This window comes from Aptenodytes patagonicus, chromosome 1 (assembly GCF_965638725.1).
Source record: "Aptenodytes patagonicus chromosome 1, bAptPat1.pri.cur, whole genome shotgun sequence".
Taxonomy (NCBI): domain Eukaryota; kingdom Metazoa; phylum Chordata; class Aves; order Sphenisciformes; family Spheniscidae; genus Aptenodytes; species Aptenodytes patagonicus.
The window spans coordinates 65,961,778-65,983,759 of record NC_134949.1 but is presented as its reverse complement, the minus strand read 5'-3'; the positions used below and the strand labels follow the sequence as shown (position 1 = coordinate 65,983,759).

The window sequence follows — 21,982 nt, the reverse complement described above, 5'->3', positions numbered from 1 at the left end:
AAGTCGGACGAAGGAAAATGTGCTACTGCATGCTGTCCTACAGAGCTGAGGGACCTCGCTGATGCCAGTGACAGAAAGAAAGGGAGAGGGAGAGAAAGGAACAACTGAGATGCAGCAGCTCCAGAGAGCTTATTTGCCTGCACCACTTGCAAAAGAGATAAGCAGGACAGAAGGAAGGCAAGAAGCAGTGGCAAGTGATTCCCTAAAACCAGAATCTTTTGCAAAGGTATTAGATAAGACTGTCACAGATTATACTAGGATACTTATATCATTAATGACTTCCCAGAATAACCAGTCAAAATTCATCTCAAGCATACCAAAAATTAGGCAGAAGCCAGCAAGGTACTTTGGCATGGTTATGGGAGAAAAGCTGGAAAGGGCAGATCTCAGTAAGAGGCAGATTCTTACCTAAGACTGCCTTCCTGCCTTATCCTGACAGAGAAATGATAATGCAGTCCTCCTTTTCACTGAAGGCCAGTCCAAAGCTTACTCGTTAAGGACGACTCAGAAGAGAGCCTACGTAGAGATTAAGTGATAACTCCAGGAGATAGTTGCCTCTTGCAGAGCGATTACCATTCTGAACCATGAGATTCTTTTTCCTCCTTCCGAAAGCTAATCAGGCATGATTCTCTTTCATTCCCCCAATCCCTTTGCCACAATTTAATTCCTTTTCTTAGTGTTCTAGTGAAAAGGTATCACCCAAGAGGCAGGAATCATTAAACTTTATTCATTGTTAATTCAGTGAACAAGATGCCAAGCCAAGCTTCCTGGAAGCGGCATTAGCACCTCTGCTGGCCAGCGAGCTCAGACCCAGAGCTCATATTTAAGCTTCAGCTTTTTGATAATTTGTAATAGCCTCCGTGGTGGCTCATACTCTAGCTCTAGCCTGAGCCACCCTGGGCAATCCCCAGGGAGGGGAGCTCAGGCACACAAGGAGAAAGGCTCACTTTGACTGTGCCTCCACCGACAGTACAGGCACAACCTCCTGGAGCCACTTGGCTCCACGGACAGATCACTGCTACTGAAGGTAGTATATACAGCCTCTGAGTCACAGTGAGAGGGGACCCAGCATATTCACAAAGCCCTTTGAAAAAAGAAGAATAGAAGTGACAACTTGTATACAAATGAATTGAAACTAAAGCTGGCATTCCCCATTGCTCCCAAGTCTCTCTTCTACAGCTATCAGAACATGTCTATCAAAAATGGAAGCAGGCACAGATAATATTCCTTTTCACCTGCTGAATGCCTACTACTGAGGTGTGGTTTTTACCTTGTTGCTCATCTCCCGTTATTGGGGAATCATTCCCTCCAAATACCCAAAGGCTCCCTAAGACCGCAGGTATCACCTGTTAAAGTTAGCGAAGCATATTTCACCACTCAAGGATGCCAGCACTGAAGGCACGATACAGAATCACTGCTACCTCTCTACAACTCGTCCTTCATGAGAAGCAGCTCTGCAAATGTAGAAGAGCCAGAAGTAATGCTACAGGCTCATAGACTGAGGATAGAAGGGAGAGCACTGCAACACGGCAGAGAGGGAGAAGAAAGAGCCTAAGCAACCTTACAGTGCTGCTCATCCTCCCTACTCCTCTGGCCTGCAGACCTCTTCCTCTCTCCCCACCCCCATGGACCTGTAGCTTTGCCCCTTCAAAAGCTGGCTTGCGAACAGAAAGAAAGAGATCACTTAGGAAAGGTTTTGCTAGTTATCAAAAATGACTATTTATTCAGGGCATGGAAATGGTTAATAGGATGATACTATTCCACACAGGCAGATCAACCACACAGCTCTGGTCTAAAACAACTTGTTTTAGTGCTAAGAACAGATAACAGTAATATCTTAGTGAGGAATTACCCTCTAAATCGTTCTTCTCTCTGGTGGCCTCAGGCTAAGGCTTTGAATTGTCTTGAATGAAGATGTCTCTGGTTCATCCCTGCTTAATTCCCACTGTAGGGAAGTTCAGGTCAGCTCTGTGCTGCACACCTGTTTATGTTAAATGGATAGATTTTGGTAGCAGTAAATTGTGCCACAAATGGCTCCACAGAGATAGGAAGCCCCATTTGGTCTTCAAAGTAACCAACTTCCTACAGTAAATTTAAAAACTTCAGTGCTCCAAACCATGAAGGACACCTGCATGTCATTAAGTACTTAATGCTGAGCATATAGCTTTCTGGGTCACCATCTGTTCAGCAAGAGCACCAGCTCCTGGCTGCTGTTCCCCAATTCAGTGTGCTCCAGGGTTTGAACTCTCAGCCTTGGCAGCTCACAGTTACCCAAAAGGTAGCATGGATGGATCTTCTGTGTCAGCAATACAAATCGAAAAACAGCATCCCAAGAGAGAACAATTCAACCAGGCAGAGTTCAGTCAAGTCTGCTTAAGGATTAGGAGCTAATCAGAATAGCTTATATTGTATATGCCTCTGTTTGTTGTATCTACTGCTGCCCTTCTAATCTCATCAAGATGCCTGCTTACCTGCAATTATCTGGCTCTGGTAATACTTATTGTCTGTGTTGTTTAAACAAAGTTCTCTCTTGTGCTAGAAGGTTTGCTATCTAGGCAACTACTCACAGAAGAAAGTTCAAGATTAATATGTACTCACCTAAACAACAAAACGTGTTGAAAACACTTTTTCTAGCAATAGGAGGAGCTACCTGCATAAAGCTAGAGAAGAAATATCTCATCAGTTCTAGAAATCCAGAATGACTTTCCCTCTGTTCCACAGGAGCCAGGTTGGCCCAATGCTGGCAGTTCTACCCAAAGTTTTCAGCCTAGAGCTTCAGCTTTTTGATGTTGAATCACCAGATGGTTCCACTACCTCAACATCATCATTAAATTAGGCAACATTAATCACAGAGATAAAACAAAAGGTCCTAATGGTCACTGGGGAAGCATGACCTTTGCATAAAACAAAGCAGGAGAAAGAGAACAGAGGCTGCTCTAAGGTCTGGGGAACTGATGTAGGCTATAACCACTTCCCACATCACAGGCTTACAACTTCTGCTTTTTGCCCCCTGTCCTCCCCACCCAAGTTGCATTACAAATGAAAACCCAGTTTAAGGAAACGTACTTTGTGGAACAATTCCATATTCTCAGAGAGAGGAACAAACAAGTTTTTCCCATTTCAGAAAGTCCTATTTGGGATTTGATCTTTCAGAATCTTCTTAAATAAAGCCAGCAATTTATTGTAACTATAGCCAGTGCTCAAACTGAACTAGAGTTCAAAACTGCTAAGCTCCTTCATTCTTCTCAATGAGAGAAAAATCAGCATTTCTCTTGATTCTGGAAACAGAACTACTTTATCCACATGACTAGAAAAGCATAAATAAAGGTCCCTCAATCCCATGAGCAAAGGAAGCCAATAAAGCTGACATCTTCCTCCTCTCTAATGCCTCAGTTTCCTCAGTCTTGCAAAATCCATAAGACCTCCTTATCCCTGCATAGCTTGCATGTTCCCCTACTAAAAGTGGGCAAGAAATAGCACACAATGATGTGGATACTCTTCTTTGAACTGGCAACACCTTATTTTGATCTAGTTTATTTCACTGTAAAGAGAATTGTTTACATTAAAAAATTGACACAATCTACCTATCTCACAAACGCATGTTTTTCTTCATTCAGATTCACTTTTCCAAGAGGCTTTATACAGACAAGACCTAAAGACAGTAAGACAATGCTTGGATGGAGACCTTTTGGGCTAAAGGACCAGGGTTTCAGGAATAAGGGCTGTGGCCTGCCTGTCTGCTATCAAGAAAAATCACTCTTGATTGGAAAGGAAAGCACACACTTAGCTACCATTCCACTAAGGCAAGGTAAGCAGGGGGAAAAAAACAAACAAAAAATTAAAAAAAAAACACCACCAAACAAAACCACACTTAGAAAGGAAGGAGTAAGCAACTCTATTCTTTGATAGTAAATGCCCTCCCAGCATGACCCTTTTAGTTTCTATAATGCATGTTTCCCTGTTCACTCTGTTTTTCACGTGATGTTTGGCTCTATTCTACTAGGTTTACAGCAGTTGAGTTACAAGTTGATATGATAAAGGGCAATACAAGAAATGTGACTTGCAACATGTTACAGCCTTTGCAGGAAGCAAATTGGCACCTAAATTACAGTATTTGTGTATTACAGTTAACATTACTTGTTAAAGCAGGACACATCTGCTATCTTTTAAAACACAGAATTCTGCTTTGCTGACCTGCCCACATTTCACCTCTGAGCAGCTGAGAAAAACTCTGTCAAGACAAAATGGATGTCCTTATGCAAAAGCCCCAAGTTAGTTCCTTGTACCAATCTTCTGGAATCCACAACTCCACATTTGCCATTTACGCTTCGTAAGACGAGGGATCCACTGCCTTCTATGAAAGCTTTTGGGAAATTATCATCCTGCCTCCCACCATCGACACTGTAAAACAGTAAATTAGTTTGTAATTGAATTTTTCTTATCATAGCTTTCCCCAGTAAGTTATAGAGGCCTTCAATACTTGTTATTTTTCCTCCCTAAAAGATATTTATAATGTGGTTATCTGTTCTTCTTGAGTCTGTCAGGCAGACTAAGCTGTTTAAGCCGCAGAGCAAACTTTCTCCAGCCATTAGTTTGTTGAAGAGTTTTTCCCTTTCCTTTCTCTTTTGTTTTTTGCACCTTTTGAAAATGTTGACACCAACACAGAATGCCTTATCCTGGTATCTCTCTCATCAGCACCATCGCCCTAGTCCGGCCCTCTCATGTATATGCCTAAGAATTGGTTTTAGACGTTTCTCCACAGCACTACATTCAGAGCTCACATGCCAATGCCTACCTCCTGTGACCCCTAAAAACCTTTTTAGTCACTTCTTTCTGGATATTTCCCACTACAGAAGTTTCATTCATACATATGGAGCTAGAAAGGACTAAAACATGCTGTGCTAAGACACCTGCACCTTTATTTTGCAGCCTTGAAAACACAACAGGGAAAATGCCACCCATCCCTGAGACGCAGACATAGACAGGGGAAAGAACAGGTGGAAAGAAGCTCCCTGCCTTTTCCTGGCACCTTTCCCCATTTCCAAAAAGGTCAAAGAGGTCCTCAGCAGCCTCAGGCTGTTAATAATGATGCCAACGCTCAGTTAGTAATGAGTTTTGCAGTATTTAGTATTTTCCTTAAAGCCCAAAGTCTAATTCTTCATTAATTTTTAAAAGAAAAAATAAAAATGTATTTCAGTCTTCAGCTTTAAAGGAAATACTTGAAAGTGTGACCAACGGGTTACATTAAAATAATAAAAACCTATGTAGAAGCCCAGAACAAAGAATCCCATCATTGTTTTGGATTTTCTTCATCTGGTGATTTTTAGGCCAATATCCTGGCAGGAAAGGGGGAGGAGTGGGGCTGTCAGTACTGTATTCAATGAGTATAATTACACTGAATTAGCGCTAAGGGGTTTAGAGAGAGGGAAAAAAATACTATTCCACAGAGTTAATATAAAGTGGGCTTTCATGTACATACAAACCCACAACGAGCAAGCTACTGCCTGCTGAGACCTATTTGAGAGCCAAGGGATTGATCGGACTCGGCCAGCCCTTGCTTAAGAAAAAAGCTGCAGTTGTGAATTACTGTAAAGCAGTATTCACATGATTGATGGGTTTACCCCCACCACCACATTTGTTTCAAAGATCCATTTTGTCTTCTGTGGCGATGGTGTGAATTAACCCCTCTCACAACGGCTGGCTTGATTTTGCAAGACAAGTCCAAGGTCTAGGAGCTCGATGAAGCTTTTATCTTATGCAGCCATGTGACTGGGAAAGTGAGAAAGACATGCTATTTAACGCCCAGGCTTCTGAGGAGCACCGTAACACCAACCTCCTCAAATAGTCCGCAAACTTTCTGCCGTCAGACCAGCCAGCTCCTCACCTGCCTGGAGAACCATCTTTGAAGGAGCTCTGCCTCTGATCTCCCTTGCAGTCCGATACTCCACCCACTTGTCCTTACATCCAAGGAAGCATAAAATATATTTATTTCACCTCTTGCCTTTTTAACCCCAGTTGCTGTCAGCAACAGATTTTTTTTTCTTCTTTTTCCCCACGGAGAGCAAGAGAAAGCCTGAACTCTGTATGCAGTAAAGAATCCAGAGACTCCAGGTAGATTTGTGATGGGATTTCTCCTCAAGCCTCAGGTGCTGTAAATTAAAAGAAGTAGTTAGAATAGCCAAGGGAATGGGGGAGAACAACCAGAAATGGGCCCAGATCATCACCAGCTTTTAAAAAGCTCCTGAAATCTTTTGAATTGACAGTATGACACAGAAAGCCAGATTTCCATGAAAGCCCGATCACACGCCTGCTTAGGAACAGGCCCACAGCATCTCAGGAACAGCTTACTCAGCCAGGAATAAATCTGTTTGTGTCAACTCCAAACTGCCCTGTGCTCTTCCTAGTTCCCAGGAAGGTACTACATACATGAATAAGATTTCTTTTTCCCTTACGAGGTAAATACATTGCTTAAAAGGGGGGAAAAAAACCCAAACAAACAAACAGCAGAGTATTAAATACTATTAGCTACAGCAAGCTGGCTGCAGGCAAGTGAAATGTAGCCTTCCCAGGTACAACTCTGCAAACGCGTTTCACACTGTGCTGCACCATTCCATTTCTCTTGCCCTGGACTTCCATAAAACCATGTGTCTTATCCTACAGCACCTCCTCTGTATTCACAGTCCTGTTCTAGCCACAAGGAGAAAAAAAAAATTATGCATTGCCACCCCAGTCATCCGTGTCACCGTACTCCCTACCACCACACTGCCAGCATTTCTTAATCACTACCTGCGGCATCCACTGCCCCCGCAATGTGAAAGCCCTTTACCCCAGCTGCTCCACCTGCCATCCCAGGCCTGGCCCTGAGAAAGGGGCCTAAGAGCACAGCAGCTTAGCTGGTTTTACAATGAACGTTAGGCGGGGGAACTTCTTGGTGTGTCCTGCCTTGGTTTGTTATGGCACATTGTAAAAATTCTCCACCCTCAGGTTTAGAGCACCTTGTAATCTCTTCAGTCCTTTCTTGGACACCGCCTTCACCTGTCTTGACAGTTATGGCAGATGTCACAGGAATCAAATGCCGCACCCAAACGCTGTGAGAGATCACCACCTAAAAACACCAAGCCTCCAAAGGGGCAGATGCTGAAGTAGCATCAAATGTGGTCAAACACATTCCAGCCACTACACTCGATTCTCACTTGGAGATACAAATTCTCAGGCCAAAACGTGTCATGACTTAAAGCATCCAGTAGCTAGGTTAGTCCCTGTGCATCCAAGTTATTAGCGACCCATACAAACCACGACTAGAGCTCAGCTGTCCTGGAGTGACTGGGTTAGCAGATGAACACTCAGCATCCTCTGCAGCATAGAGAGACTGCTGTCAGACCTCCTCCTACTACCCTACAACCATGTTTCCAAATTTTATGTGTGTGCATTTTATCAACCCCAAAGGGCAGCATGTTTCATTTCTCTGTCAAAAACTCTCTCAATTGCAGAGAAACCATCCAATTTGTCAGGATCATTTCGACTTTTACTGTGCTTCTGACCTCTATTGCTGTGATTTGCAAGGTCCACACGCATGATTTCTGCTCCACCATGCAAACAGGGAAGGAAGAGAATGGGAGCAATGGTAGGCTATGCTGGGACCTCGCAGAGCTGCCTGCAGCCTGCAAACCACACGTACAGAAAAGCACACCATAAGACAATGCCATAAATCCTGCATGAGCCAGCGGGGGTAACACGAGAGCAGCAGAGTACACTAGCATTATCGCTGGGCTAATATGACACTGCAGTATTAGCAGAGCCATCAAATCCCATAGACCCACTGTCCAAAGCTGAAGGCTCACTCCAGTCCCAGGAGGCTGGCGGTCTTTGTTTCTACCTGTCATATGACAAAAACGTTTCCATTGAGCTCTGATCAGTACACTAACTGTGCGGTTCTGTCCAGCAGCAATAGCAGCTGGATGTGAAACACAGGTGTGCTATTAAGAAAGGTCAAGTTATTTCATTTCCAAAGCCTATGCGCAGTGGAGTACCATTAAAAACAGACAAGTTTCTCTTCTTGTTCCACCTAAACAATGATTTACTTTAAACAAAAGCTACTTGTTGTCACCCCTTCATTTGCCACGCTCAGATGCATCATAGGCAAGTGATCTAAAAGCACCATCGTTAGAAGCAGGAGGTTAACCGCAACCTCGGTTGGCTTCTGTTACTGCTGACGCTGCGTGTGTCACAGCAAAAGCTGTAACACATTTAGCGACTCGCATGATGACAAGCCCTTGTGCCCATTCACAGTACCCTACATAAAAGCTACTTGAGCTCATCAAGAATAGGAACGAGCTCTTTCTTAAGTCCAGCCCAATCCAGTTAACAGGCTTATATGGAAATGCTGAGAGACAGGGCTTACAAGTGGCAACGCACCTAACTTGCACACACTAGTTTGCTAAAAAGTTAAGGCAGAACGACTGTATGCACCGTCTAGCTGAGGTTCATAACTGCCTCTTTCCTCTCTATATATTCCTTTACAGATGCTTTTCTCTAAAGATATGAATTTAAGAAAGGGCTCGAGTGACCTTTGTGATAAGTAATCACTACTATAAATCTTGTTCCACTAGCACAAAAAAAAAAAATCCTGTTAAATATGGAAGCCCATTTCTGTCTTCCTGATTAATTAGCCTTCCCTTCCTGCTCTTGGCATACATTTGTGTAAGTTGATTTGCTTCTGCTAAAGAGATGCCAGCTTGCATCAAAATAGAAAAAAAGATGCACAGAGGCTTTGAGACTGTTTGTTGTGACATCAGTTGGGGATAACACAGTACTGTCCCGTCTCTCTCACTCCATCTGTGCACAGAGATGAAACCTGGGGAAGGAGTTGCTCCTGACTTTCTGCTGAGGAGCAAGCACATAAGTGGGTGCTCAAACCCTGTCCTTCCCACCACCACCGAGCACACGGGATAGGTCCAAAATGAAGGATGCAACAAAAGATTCCTCCCATTCAAAAAACCAAAGATTTGCTTTGGGATTCATTACTTAAAAGGTAATAACCTTAAAGTACCTGTAACCTCAACTTGCTAAGTCTTGATTTTCCATAATAGAAATCGGCAAGGGAGGCATCAATCTTGCCCAGAATATGAATAATTCTAGGAGTTAAATGAAAGACATTCTAAAATTATAAGTGTTACTATGAGAAGTTAATATTAAAAACATTCTCTGTGAGATGCAGGGAGACTAAGTCAGCATCAGATTAATTGAATACAGCCAGACTTAAGGGAAAATGGGTAGTGTTCGCAGAATATTCCAACTCTGACAACATACTTGTTTTCAAATAGTTGTCCATTTACCACAGCTGGAAAGCATCAGGGCATCAAATTAGATGTACATGAGTGCAATCAGCTCGCATTTCTGGTATCACAAACAGCCTCCTGGAGCACAGTTTGCTCAAGTGTTAATAAAAAAAGAGGGCAGTAACACAAAAAGTATTAATGACAAATTATACAGCCAATCTAAATTGCAATGAACCTATATATTTATATATGTATTTAGTTGCTTTGGTGGACTTTAGGTCAGGCGTTTAGCTAAAATGCTTAGAGGGGATTCTTCTAAAAGAAAAAAAAACATACAATCTTGAGCTATACTTGCACACACACTGAGTAAGAAAGAGGAAGAAGTCAGAAATACAAATCTGACTTTTCAGGCTCTCTTCAATGAGCATTTCCTTGCAGGGAGGTACCTTAGGGGAGTGTTTCCAACTACAAATTCTGAGTTACAGTCTTGAGGATGATAGAATACAAGCCTCCAATTCAGACCAGAGATGATCAGTGTAAAATACTTGGTGACCAAATGACGATGACATTACCGTTTTCTAGAAATGTGAAAATGTGATAATTTCTATAAATGTTTTCTTGTCAGCATAACCAATTTGTATGGTGGCAGCTGGTTTGAAGCTTGCAGAAGGAACGGCTACAATTAGTTAGTCCCAAACAACGGAAAAGAATTGATTCAGGAATTAGACAGGGCTATGTTTCCAGCCTAATTTCCAAAGGGAAAATTGCCATGGTTTGGATACATTTCCATGGGATGTAAATATAGAATTACCTCACAATCCTTTGAAATCTTCACCCCAAAGTTATTACATGATTATGGTGGATGCTACAACTGGGAGCTCATCACCAGTCCTAAGAGAAGCAGGCTTCAAGAAGCACAGTATTTGGGAGTCACGTCTTTCTGTTCCCTGCGAGCCTTCCTTTAATAAAGCATGCAAGGAGTGAGCACAGATATTTCAAAAGGATGCCAAAGTGCAATCACTGATGACACTCCTGGCCACTCAGAAAAAAGAAAGAAAAAAAAAAAAAGACTTCTCAAATGTAGTTTAAGAATTTATTCACTCACAGAATATCCTTAAGAGAAAGAAAATGGAAATCCAGCACAAGTGAAACTAATGTGAGAGAACAACTTTGGCAGGTGAGATGCAAAATGGAGATTAAGAGGTCCAAGAGCAAGGTTGAGGAACAAGGAGGCAAATGCATAGTGACAAGTAATAAGGCATTCCTTAAGCACACGGGAAACCGGAACTCCAGAAGAGCCGGTGGGTCCTGTAGACTGTACTGCAGACTACCCTGACGCAAAGAAGTCAATGAAGGCAGAAAAAGAGATTGCACAGAAGTTAAATGGCTCCTGTGCTACAGTTTTCACTTCAAAGTAGGGAAGAGAAATGCATGCCCTAGGGTGATACAAGTAAAGAACTTGAGGCAGAACTGCCAGACAGAGTTAGGAAAAATAAAGTAAATAAAAAAAAGAAACCACCCAAGAAATTCGATTGCACTAAACTGCATTTCCAGAGAAAAATCAGTTAAAGGCAAGTGTAAACCAGCTAGCCTGAAATAGAAGCCCCACAAACTAGAAAAGTCTAAAAAAGCACATTTTTCACAATGATAAATCATGCCTCTCTAATCTACAAGAAGCCTTTGAAAACTTATCCTGGCTATTTTTCACTAGATGTAAATTGTTTGGATTTTCAAAGACTTTGAAACAAGCTATTAGGAGAGCTTGGTAATCTTGGGATAAGAGGTAAGGTCCTCTCACTCTTTAAATATTAATCAAGCAAGTAAGAATCCCAGGGTAAGAACAATAACCAGTTCTTCCTACAGAAGGGGGCTTGTAGCACGCAAAGGATCAGTCTAGGACCAGTGTCGTCGAGTGCATTTATGAAGTATCTGCAAGAAAGAATGAAAAACAAGGTAACAAAATACGCTGCTCATGGTATTAGTCAACAATATGGAGGTCCTTGTCCTCACAACTACCCAGGCAACTGGACAACACAAATATCAGATAAAATTCACTACAGACACACTGAAGTCTAATGAAACAAATATATATATAGATGCTTACATACCACTATATAGCAATGATTACCGAATTAACTTCTAGACACCAAAAGAGTCCTGGAGACAAACGATGTCATATCCCTGTGCTTAGCAGAAGAATCTTTTCAGACTAGACAAAGATTTGTAATAGATCTTCTAAAATTTGAAACTGTAATATGAAAAAAGTTTGACTGTGGAAATTACAATGCAAGTATAGAATGCCAGGTTAAATTTCAGCTAAATGTGCTCACTAAAATAAGGGCATGAATTGTGAGCATACTTAGAAATAAACAAGCTGAAACATTTTGCTGATTTAGAACTAGGCGTGGGGCTGTAAAAGGCCACTGAAAACGAGACACATGAGAGTGTGTAATATTTATGAAGGGTGATCTACTACACTATTTAAATAGAAGAGAGATTAAAGCAAAGAGAAGTTTGGGTTATGAAAATAAGGACATTAGAGACATATGAATTCAGAATTAAGATTAAGGAAGCCTCAGCATTCAGAGTTATGGAAATATATCTTCAAAACCAAAACAGCTTGGGTGTGGTTTATCTGTTCAGGGAAAAATCCATTTCAGATCTATGCACATTTAAAGCTAAGGAAGATGAAGGCTACTTGCAAAGAGTTTTAAGCAGTCCACATAACCCTGGTTTTTACAGAACTCGACCCATGCTCTTGCATCCACTTTCGCATCTTGTACAATTGGACTGCTACTCACAGGGCGTGATCCATGTCTTAGAAGAATCCAGACCTATTTCATAGCCTGATACTGCTCCTGCTATAGAAGCAGTAGCAGCCTTCAATGGTTTAGCTTTGCAAGGCAGCAAAACTGGGGCCGGACAGGAATCTGAGCAAGGAAACTAGAGAAGTAGGCGAGGCTGCACAACGTGGGCAGCTCACCTGGGATCAGCTGCCGCAGCTTGGAAGTTCTGCTACCCCAAAAGGTTTTTAGGCCTAGAATACTTTTTTAAACCTGGAGGAACAGAAGACAGATATAAATAAGATTTTTTAAAAAAAATCCCTTTCATTTCACACAAATCACACACTGCATCAGGCAGTGAAAACTATACTTATTCTAGGCTAAGGGTCTACTTAACACTGAAGGACGGCTAAATTGTCTTTTGCAACAGAAGCTATGATTATTGGGGGGGGGGGGGGGGGCGGAATCCCAAACACCATGTCCTGTGGAGCAATTGAAAAGAACATGCACAAGTCTTGGGGAAAAAAATGGAACCAAAATTCCATTTTTATTCAATTCTATAATTATAGTAGTAGTAATTGTAAATAATAATTACAAATTATTACAATTGTTTACAATTATTTTGTAAAGAAATAATTTTGTAATACAAATAATTTTATAATATTTACAATTACTACAATTGTTTACAAATGTCTACAATTATTACAATTATATGTACAGTTTTAATTGTATGTATAAATTATATTCTAATTCTCACAGATATACTTTGAAAAAAATTTAAACTGATCAGGAAAGGATAAATTTGAGAAAATGCTCCTCATTCCCCATCTCTGTATACTATACCACTCTTTTTATGAGACATCATGATCATAAAAATGCCATAATGAACAGCATCAGCTGGACATCATATGGCATCATGAAGAGCTTACTGTAGCCAATGTACCTATCTCGCATGTAGGCTCAAGTTCTTGTTTCCATTCCCTCAATACCCATTAATTGCTGCAAGTATTCAGATACACACTCGAATTTCACTGACCTGGAACAGAAACCTTGGATTCAGTAACTCAAAAATTTCCATTTCGATAAGCTTCATGTGAAAGATTTCAACCTCAATTTTTCTTGACTTGGACAGATAATTTAAATTTACACTTCACAGACTTCTCCTGCTTTGGGTTTTTTGTTTGTTTCAGAATTTCCTATTTAAATAAGACAAGAAATTCCCACCTACAATTACTTGAGAAGTCTCAGTTGGTAAAATCCCAACTAGAATTAGAGCCTTATTGCACATGCTGAAAGTGTCAATACAGAAAGATGTGAACTTGTCATTTATAGTACATGTTGCGCAATTGTAAAGTCTAAAGTCAGCTAACACATTTCTGCTACACATCCCTACAGTTTGGAAAGTTTCTCCAAACAGAGACTCGCTTTTGACGTGTGTGTGTGTAAAGCACAATGTTGGGGCAAAGTGTCTACACATGTCATTTTTTTTCTCTATAAAAACACACAGTCTCCATATCCACTCAACCTACTGTTGTGGTTAGCATAAGAAAGAGGGGTTCTTATTTAAAGGACTACTTCCTTGTAGATATAGTCATAAATAATTCAAATTAAACTATAGTACATAGCAATTAAATGAACAAAGTACGTGCTATAATATACCACCTTTGGTTTTTAGTCCTTTCCTTGTACGGCAGCGTTCAATCTCCAGCCATTCTCAAGCGCTCTCACCCTTTGTGAAAATTAGCACAGAGATGCTGTATTTGGGCACAGAGAAGCAGCCAAAGAAAGGCCAGGACTATGTAGCACATTATGCTACCGAATAAGAAGAGGTGTTTGTAAATATTATCTGTTGCAAAATACTAAAAAGATCTATAAATGTTTTTGAAAGCAGCCTCAAAATAACTGTTCTAGATCAGAATTATGAGTAAGAGCAGGGAGTTCACCCGCTTTTCCTCCCATTCCCATCCCATTTTGAACCTCAGATTTTTCCATCATGAAAACACGACCAATTTTGCAGGTAGTTAGGGACAGGGAGAGAAAACGTTCCCCACTTTCCTATATTTCTGATTCCAGACAGCTTTACAAAACCATTTCAGATGTTAAGCCCAGAAGTTTTCTCCCTTCAGAGGTAAAACCAAGGGCCGATCCCAGCAGGAAAACTGCTGCCTCCACCTCTCATCAGGATAAAGTCAGAACCTTCACAGCACCAGACAGTTGTACAGGGACATGTTTTGGCAAGGGGTTATGCCTGGCCCACACCATGCCTTGGAAAGGTGCAGTTATTAACATGGACCGACAAAAGAGGTTTACATCAGAAAGTGGAGGAGAAAACCAGCTCGCCAATAGTTTGACTTTTACCAAAAAAAACAATACAAGAGCAGCTCATGCTTAAACAGACATCCAGAAAAATATCAGGTGAAGCTGCCAAAGGCCCCACGGTAAATGTACTGCTATAGAACGTATCATAAGAGACTTCATCCCCACCCACTCACAAAGGGCATGCACCTGAACACATACTGTATCATCAGAGATTTTTATTTCCACTAACTGTGTTAAACTTATAAATCAAGGCACTGATCAAGCAAAGGTTTCACATGCACTTTTACATTTACATTGCCTAAGTAAATCCCACTGTTCTCAGTGAGGTAACTGATAGCCCATAAAGCTGTTCCAATGCATGAGATGTGCAAAGATTATAGCTCAAGTTACAAGCGATTGAGAGAAGAGACTGATGCCTCTTAAAACACATACACCTATAATCCCAATGGCCACTCAATGTTAATGAGTCCAAAACACAAACTTAACTCCATGTCCCATTTAAAGGCAGGTTCTTGAGCTAACAAACACGAAGGGAGTGGAGCTTGCCTTTTCTTCTTTATCACCCCATAAACACGGTTCCCACACTATTTTGCAAGCACAGGGAAATTCCTGAAAACTAGATTCAATGTAGATACCCCTATTTAGGCAGCCCATAGTCCCTGCGGCTCTTTATAAGTCCTCTGCTGGTGGATGATCTATTTATGATTAGTAATAGAAAGAAAACGAGAGCAGCCTTTAGGCTCCTCTGAATTCTGCAGGTCTTTGGTCAAACTGGCCAGAGGATCACCATACTGTAACTGGCTCCCCCATGGCTTTCTGTTTTGGGTTTGTTGGGGTTTTTTTGTCCCCCTGCTGTGTAAGTAAGCCTAGAAGAGGAGGAGGCCTGCAGCACAGAGCAAGTATGCTAATGCTGTATCATACTAACTGCCATGCCAACAGCAATCACACACGCCTGCTCACACACTTCTGCCAAATAATCACTTAAGCAAACATCAACTACAGAGAGCAGCAAAAGCATCTGACAATGCGCAAATCAGACACGAAACATGGGCTGAAGGGACAGCTTAGGAAAGTGAGGCTCTAACAAGTGAAATGACATTAAGTTCCTTAACCAAAGCTTGCAGCGTTTTTGGAAGATTGCTGAAAATCCTATCTGCTGGCCTTAGAGGGAAAGCTAGTAGATTTTTTCCATCCCTCGGTCCCTACTGCATATCAGCTGCACCCAGGCAGGCTTCTAATAAAAGCAAGTGACTCTTGCGCAAACAAAAACATCTTTGTGACCTCTGGGAAGGCAGCAATCCAAGCAAACAACCAGGCAGTCAGGTGGCACAAGCTATCGGGAAGCAATCAGAGCATCTCGGGGGCCTTTCATCAGCACCAGAAGGAAAGCTCAGCCACTACCATAGAAGACTGGGTTTCCAGGAGAAACCGCCCTAGGTAGAACAAGAAGTTCAAACTATTTCTGTTTAATATGGTGGGGGTGGGGAGGCTACTTTTGAACACGTAATTTTTATTGTTCAAACTAAAGGAACGAAGTGTTTTCCTACCAGAATTAAGGCAGAGTATCAGAACAATATCTTGATTTATCTTTAATTTACTAATAGGCACTTCACTTCAAAGGCACTTTCAATGAAAGTAATGAGATTCTGCTGCAAGAAGCGCAAGAAAAGTCACAACCATTTACCAGCATTATAACTCATTTGTGTCTTATTTTGAAGAATTTGATGCCAAAAGAAAGGGGTGGGCACCCTTTCTAAATCTTAGGCTGAATTCTATAGTCCTTACTCTGATGAAGCTCTTGCTGAAGCATCAACTTTGCCTGAATAATGGTTGAGGATGTGTGCCTGGTTTAGTATTAATCTCTGCTTGACAGGAAGAATATGATTCTTAGTGAGCTGAAAAAGATCTCAATATGAAAATGGAAGGAGTTCAGTTGTCCAAAAGCAAACTGTGACCTTGTGGTGCCATAACACTGCAGAAGCAGCACCATATTAGAGGCACCATCTTTCTACCAAGGCTATTTCTAAGTCCCTTCCTATATCACTTTCAAAGACAATAGACCTTTCTTAAGAGATCCATCCATTACCGTCTAACAGTGCCTAGAAGAGCATCACAGAAATATTAAAATGGGCATTTTGAGCCAATGTCACTCTTCCCACTGTTGCGTGCATGCTGTAAACCTGGAAGAAAAAAAAAGACAAAACACCTGTAAAATAGTTATTTTTAAATACAAAGTTTTGGTATGAGAACTACCTACACACAGTATTAAGCACATTTTGGATGCTCCTGTCATGGAGGCAAAGATGCTCCAGACTGTGAGCCTTCTGTTCCTGGCTACAGATGGGCGCATACATTTGCGCCGCACTACTAAGGCTCTTTTGCACTTTGAGATACATGATATGTGAGAAGTATAGCTAAAAAAATAAATACATAAATAAATCTGTTGTACTGGTGATCCAGTCGAAACAAGGAAGCCTTAAATGCAGTAGTCAGATCATCTTTAGTTGGTTATGAAACCAATGCCATTGTTCTCATGGCTCAGAGAAACAAAACCCAAGAACAAAACAGGTTTTGTGCCTGATATCCAATGGAACTGAATTTGAGAAGCCAGTTCAGTCATTTTTGTTGCTTGCAATCAGACAGGGACACTGACTTCCACAGATATCTACATATTTACTGCTTGTGTCAATACACAGGGAATTCCTCCTTTCTTACATACCCATAGAGCACAATTATCTGTTTTTTATCTTTCTAATCCTTAGGGACAGCCTAAGGCCACAGGCAGATGCAGGTAGCAAAGTCAGATGGTGAAGACAACAGCAGAGTGGTCTATCTTCCTTAATGAGCTCAGAAGATCAAGACCAACTTTGCACTCAAGCCCGAGAAATAGGCTACCTTCACCTCATTGCCAGCATCACTAGTGCCATGCCTGCCTCCACTGCCAGGTGGACCAGCCCCACTAAGACAACAGAGCATCAGCCCAGGTGCGTAGAGAGAGGCTTGCTGACGGAAACAAGAGCCCATCCAGCCTCCTGTTCCCTCCCAGTTGTTCTGTCTGGTTTTACTCCTGGGAGGAGAACTTGTACAGACAGTGAGTTGCTCCAAAAATATTGTTTGAAGACGACAAATATTCTATTTCATTTACACTGTTAGCTAGCTGCGGGCCAGTGTCAAAACAAGCATTTGGACTGAGGTATTAGCAAATTTCTCCTCTTTCTCTTCCCTCCCCATGGGCACTTTATGATGGTATCATCTACAACTAAATAGGGGATGTTTACAAGGTCCAAGCTACACTGGAACTCTGTAGAAACTAATGAGGAAGGAAGATTTTTATAACACTCTCGTGAAACATTTAATGAGCTCTGAAATAGTGCCGGCAGGCCTCAGAGGAGAAAGGTCCAGTTTAAAATTGAACTTTGCAGTTTACTAAATAGCAGTGGACTGGAGCCCCAAGCACTATTTATTTTCAGAGACTATTTTTATCAGAAATCCCCAACTCTTGTAATGCTCTTCTGCTCTAAAAGTCTTTACCCCTCTCTTGCAGCTGCCATGCAATCAATAGCGCTTGCCAAGCAACGTGCTCCAAGGGCCCAAATTAACATATTAATACATTTTTCTTAATGTAATGAAACTGGATTTTGCCTCAGACATAGTCAGCTGTACTCCTCACCTCCAGAGGTTATCCACATTGAAACTAGAATCTATTCTGGGAAAGCAAGGAAGGGCAGAGGCTTTTTGGAGTGGAGGGACAGAGAGGGTGGAAATCACCTGGCTACATCAGTAATACATCCAGCTCTTCATTATACTCACATTCCCCCTTCTCATCTCCCATGAAAATGCCTACAGCTGTGTTCTCTCAACCTTTGGTCTGAAAGACATTAAAAAGCAGTCTGCAAGATGACTACAGTTTTTAAAAAGTCACTCCCACATATGTAAGCAAGGAAGGAAATGAGAAAAGTTTTAAAAAAAATCATCATGGTGCCACTGCAGGAGGTAGAGCCAGATATTTTAAACGGTTCAGCGATTCTATTCCTTGGAATAAAATAAGGTGAGACATATTGGCCAAGAGAGTGTCTAGTTTGGTAAAGTCCCACTGACCCTTTCTACCATGATAAGGTAAGCCATTGCTGAAAACTTAACAAACTGAACTACTTTAATACCACTACGTCAAACACCACCTGCAACAGGGCCTTTTAAGCTTAAAGGTCTTTACTTCTCACTAGTGAAAAGACTGTAGGAGCCTGAAGAGAGTCTGAAAAGTATTAATGAACTTGGCATCACAAAATCAGTTCTTCTGGCAATTCAGAGCAAACAAAATTTTAAGCAGTAAATTCCATACTGACTGCCAAGTCTTATTTCATGGGCTGGATCAAGCTCATGTTGAAGGTAGTGGGATTAGAGTTTCTCCAGCTGACGACCACCTTTGATACAAGATCAACGGTTTGCAAAGCATATTTAAATAATAAAAAAAAAAAAATTGACTAGTCTTTACTTAGTGTCTATTACCGTTGGCACCAATAACAGCTATCAGTCCCTTGGAAATTAATGACACACAGAAGATACGCCTTTTCTCATCTTGTTTAGTTGCTGCTGTGTCAATCCACAGAGACACCGCCACACTTTCTCTTATGCAATTACAGTGCTCTGTGGGTTACTGTAGTAAAACACAAACAGAAGACATTGCTTGCTCCTTTAATTTCATTTTTCCACAGTGCTTCTGCTGAAGAAATTAGTGTGAGACAACTGACTCAAATTTCCCCCAACTCTCCTCAAATGCACATTGAACACTTGACAATGCCCACTTTTCTATTTTCCTCTCCGCAGCTCCATCGAAGAGGACCCTCTATGCATTCAGAGCAGCACAATGGAGAATGATTTCCAAAGCATTAACTTGGAGCCATTGAGACTTGGATGTTTTCAAAATGACTCTATTGTGCTCAAAGGATTCTAGACTACCCCAGCTACTCTAGAAGAGACTCTTTTTCCCTTTCTCAAAACGTCCATCCCTTGAGCCATCCCTGGAGTGCATTGTTGGGGTTGATTCCTTAGTGCAGCGAGTTCCATCAGTCAAAGCTCAACAGATACAAATAATATCAGGATATGGATATAAATTAGTGCGACAGACCCTAAATAGTTTTGACAGCTTTAGTAAGTATATATAGCGACACAGAATGCTATTCCTGCTGTCAGACATCAATATGTAGACAGAAGATTGGGGGCACCATGGAAACTCAGCGACATAAGAGTGGTATTGATTGGATAGAAAATGAGGCTGCAATTTAAGCTTAAGGCTGCCAGAGATGCCAAGAATGGAGAATGACCTCCAGCAGTGAATTTTCAGCATAAGCTCCCTGTGAACAAGCCAGTCCAAGAAGGATAAATCAGGGACAAGCTCACCAGGGATATGGGTCGACCGAATGCAGGCTACCCTAAGCAGATGAGAATCACTCTGTGTGCGCGCGCGTTACAGTGACCTAGTTCGTTCAGAGACAGCATTTTGAATGGTTTGTTACAGAGGCTTGAAACAAAGAGATTTCCTCAATTAAAGTCCTGAAATGAATCCTCTAAATGAAAATGCTTTTGATACACTGATCAGCAAGAGGTTGTAAATATCGAAGCAAAGCATACATTGTTAAAGACCAGTTCCCACAGAAAACACCACAGTTGGGAGTGCAGGTAATGAGGGGGCCTGAACAGAGCAGGAGGTTTCGTGAGCGATGCCAGCTCCATCCCTAATGCCCTAGCGTTACACTAAAACACTTGTTACACTGTAACACTTGATAAATCATATCTTCCCTGCCGCAAAACCACACTAAAATAAAATAGAGTACGAGTTAAATGAGTGCCTTTTCAGAGCTCCCGTAAAGGATTATTTTTAATTGTTATCTGAGGACTCAGGAACAACCATTCCCAGAACAATCAAGAAGAAACATAGGACGTGTCAGGGAAGTACCTTGCTGGAGCCGCGGCTGCTGGAAGCCAGCTAAGTAATAATATTCACAGTAGCGACAGAAAGATGAATGTACACAAAACATCCATCAGTACAGCTGTGTCAGGAGTAAGATAAGCCCCCAAAGTGTCCTCAGCGTCGGTATGGGCGTAGAGGAATACAGGCACATGGTAGTGGGATAGCAGCACTGTGTTTTGTAATACTATAGTAAGACCAACCTTCTGCTGGCAAGGATGTATCAGCCACAGACTGCACCTCAAATGACTGGTGATAGACATCTGGATAATTGCAAAACGTCTGTTTTTCTTAGGCCACTTCTACACTATAAACAAAGACTTACCACTTGTAAAAGAAAGATTTGTTGCTGGCATCTCTTTTTTCCACCCAAGAGCTTGCTTTGGAGCATGCTAACATCAGTAAGTTTCTGTCCTTCAATTTCATCCAAAGCTTCGTAAGTAATAAGTCACCAAAGGGTTTAGCTTAGCCTGGAGATAGGAGTATATTAAACCCCTGCTTTCCTTCTCTTTAGGAAGGGTCACTAAATTATGCAGCAAGTTTGTTTGTTGCTGCTTTTTTTTTTTTTTTTGTTCGTCCTCTCCAGTGAAGTACCCTCTCCATTCACTTCCAAATTTTCATTACTACAACAAATTAACAAATTTTGTCACAAATAGGCAGGTTCCTTCATCCCTTTGGACCATCTCTTGATCAAAAGTTCAGACTTTTTTTTTTTTTTAATTCTTATTTCTTTGCAGGGAGGGAACAGAAATACACAGAGAAAAACAACCCATAAAATTTACTTCGTAAATCAGCTCAAGCACACTGTCCAGAAAATGTTAAAAGAGAAGTATTTCTTTGTAACAACTTTTCCCATATCCTTCCCTTCTCTCTCTTTCTCTCCATCCCCTCCCTCCTTCTCCCTAATACAAGCAGTTACACACTCAGTCTATTTCTCATCCAAAAAGTTGAACTTTGCTAAAAGCTCGGGGGGGGGGGGGGAATCAAGGCCCAAAGGGAAACCAAGAAAAGGGCATAGAGTTCAAGAGTTGATGAGCCACAGGTAAAGTGTTCTTCCACTGTAATACAAGTCATTTAGAGCAAACAGGATCTAGTTAAAACACGTACCGCTATCCATAGCTGTGGGGTTATCTCACAGAGAAAGATTTAATGCATGTCACAAACATTTCCACAATGCTCCCAAGAACTAGTCTCTAGGGTTTACATCCTAGAATCCAGCTTCAGCACGTACCACTAAGCTAATGCACAATAGACTTTCACCGCCAAGGCACCCGCTTGCAGTGTGGAAGACAGAGGTGTGCGACACCCAGCTGGAACATGTAAGAGGAGCAGACGAGCTCCCAAAGAATTAAGACTACTTTTTCCCTATAAAAAGCTCTACTTTTAAAAAGGAGAGGATGAAGGGGGGTAAGGAGTTTGAAGCATCAGTGTTGGAGACCACAACACATTTGCAGAATAATCTGTATGCTCAACGGGAGGAAACTGTGTTTTCACTGTTGTTAACCCAGTTTTTCTCCCAGCTGATCCCTCCAGAGGAAATGGAAGACACAAACTAACGACGGCAGTTTCAAATAGATCTATCAGCACTTGCTAGACTCAGTTGTTCCACCAGAAGTAAACTAGGGATAAGAAGGCAA

The 21,982-nt window shown here is 41.5% G+C and overlaps 1 protein-coding gene across 1 annotated transcript in view; it reads right to left on the bottom strand.

Moving 5' to 3' along the window:
* PTN (pleiotrophin) overlaps positions 1 to 21,982 on the bottom strand; it is an 81,326-nt gene that overhangs the window by 58,397 nt on the left and 947 nt on the right. The window lies entirely within an intron of this gene.